The sequence below is a fragment of the Scyliorhinus torazame genome, chromosome 17 (genome assembly GCF_047496885.1).
Source record: "Scyliorhinus torazame isolate Kashiwa2021f chromosome 17, sScyTor2.1, whole genome shotgun sequence".
In the NCBI taxonomy this organism is placed as follows: Eukaryota; Metazoa; Chordata; class Chondrichthyes; order Carcharhiniformes; family Scyliorhinidae; genus Scyliorhinus; species Scyliorhinus torazame.
The window spans coordinates 376,273-378,642 of record NC_092723.1 but is presented as its reverse complement, the minus strand read 5'-3'; the positions used below and the strand labels follow the sequence as shown (position 1 = coordinate 378,642).

The 2,370-nt window shown below is 47.8% G+C and overlaps 1 pseudogene; it reads right to left on the bottom strand.

Moving 5' to 3' along the window:
* Window positions 1-1,300: 1,300 nt before the first annotated feature.
* On the bottom strand, window positions 1,301-2,013 carry LOC140394545 (nucleosome assembly protein 1-like 1-A; annotated as a pseudogene).
* Between the last annotated feature and the right edge of the window lie 357 nt (window positions 2,014-2,370).

Below are 2,370 nucleotides of genomic sequence, written 5' to 3'. Positions count from 1 at the left end.
AAAAAATAAACACATGGAAAAGATAACTAAGGATCTACAGTAAAGATGATGGCTACTAAATGAATTCAGTGAATTCTCCTGGAGCTACTCTCAGTGCGACTATCCTCTTGTACGTCTTACTACCAACTGGCGGGACTATTGAGTCACGTGATAGATCTCTATCGCCACCAGCTGGTTGGAGGTCACATTACCAATTATATGCAGAACTTTGCACAGCTATGTCACTACATTCCCCCTTCCTCTGGAATTTTTACCATTTGTATTCAAATATAACTGTGTTGTATAAAACGTGATCAGCCTGATGAACGTGTTCCTGGTGCACAGCTTCCTGAACATTCACGACGACATCGCCCCTTTGATGCTCTGAACATTTATCGGCTGCTCGATGTTGCTTTAACTTCTGGAAGACGGGAAGGTTTTCTAGCAGGTCCGTTGTGTATTATCAGCTTCTTTGGCCTTTTGATGCGTCTTGCTGGTCTCTATTTACCGCGATGCTGCTTGCTGCGTTGTCGTGTGCTTTCTGGCCTGTTGGCCATGTTGCCGATGCTTTCCTTAGTACTGCAGTTGCGACCCACATTATCCTCCACTTTCATTCTCTTCTTCTTCCTTTTCATAGGAACGATCTTTTGACTATGCTCTTTTTTCTTTTTGCTTTGGTGGCACCCGTCATGCCGCTGGACTGTGCCGCGGGACTGTGCCGCTGGACTGGGCCGCGGGCTGACCCTCGCTCTCCCGCCACCATAGCTGCTCCCGGAGCCTTAGCTGGACCGAGGAGTTTTGGTTGCTCCATGGTTGCGTCCACACGCTGAGTTGCCGGCCCATCACCTGGTGAAACGTCCAGTGTCGGCATGCTTTTGGATAATTGTGCAGTCGCAGTCAAGTCTGCATTTTCAGGAGCAGACTGCAAAGCCTCCCATTCTCGTATCTGCCCTGGATCAACATCCCCAACATTGGGTCCTTTATTTTATGTTTGAGCTCCAATTGGTGGCTCATTCTCACTTGATACGATGATGTATGGGTAGTCTTTTTCTGAAGAGCCGATTGGTGGCTCATCCTCATCTGATAGGATGATATACGTTTTGCCTGTCATTGTGGAACTGCACGCAGATACATCCATCTGCTCTTCTAGCACTGCTCTTGGTGGAGTCCGCTCCAGGAACCATTTTGTGTACAGACGATTCATCCTATGTCTTTGGAGCCAGTTTCTCCAGAATGGGGATTTTTTTCTTCAGTTATCAGTCTGTTCGCAGTTGATTTGCTCTCATCTGATGTGTCTGCTACTGCAATCTCACTTTCAGCCTCAGCATACGCCATCTTTCACACTTATTGTTGTGCTGCGCAGACTGGGCGTCCTCGTCACTGCCACCAAATAAACTGAATAGACTTTCATAGCCTTCCTCTTCTGGCTCATCACCTGATTCTTCACTTTCCTCGTCGTAATCGTTGTAACCGTAATTAAATCGTAATGATCATCTTTTTCCGTGAAGTAGAACGCTGCTTGTGAAATTATGTGTTCATGCAAGAAGTGACCAATTTCCTAGTGAGCCACGAGTTTTGCTGCAGAACCTTCACCAGCTCTCCATGCCGTGGACCTTCAGGGGGACTAAAGAAATGGAAGAAAGAGTCATTTGGTACAGTTTTCGTAACTGTTCTACCAGTTCCCTCACCCTTCTGCTTCTGCTCCGTTTTAATGGTTTTCAATGTGACGTTTTTTCCATTTTTCCAGTCGATCTGACACCCTGTGCAACCCGTGATTTGAAAGATGAAAACGTCTGACCCATCAGGATGCGACTCCATCTGGTTTGCTTTTGTTAGTACCTCGTTTGTGAAATACCTATTTGGCTCAAACTTGAACTCCAGAGTGAAGCTTATTGGCTGTCCAGGATCTGAAAATTTTACCTATACATCTTGTAGATGCCGCAGGACGGGCTCATCATGGTTCTGTATCGTGGCACTGAGCACATCTTTGAACACTGTTAACCAGAAGTCTGGAGTTCCCTTTGAATCTTCCATCTCTTCATCTGGTTTTCCATCCTCCACTTTAACTTTCGCTCATATCGCATTGGATATCTGCGCCATTGCATCTCGTTGCCAGTCACAATGATCCTCCATCGCAATGCTGTCTGGAATGTACAGCCGCTCAACTAGGCTCAGCACCTCACACGCTTCCGCTCCTATGATGGACTCGCGTTCCGTGTCCACAATGGAAAATGGTACCATGTGACTTCTGGGGCGTCATTCTCCGACCCCCCAGCGGGTCGGAGAATGGCCGTTGGCCGCCGTGAATCCCGCCCTCGCCGGTTGCCGAAGTCTCCGAAGGGAGAAAAGTCGGCGGGGCGTTAATGGCGCCGCTGCCGCGGAGAATGTCAC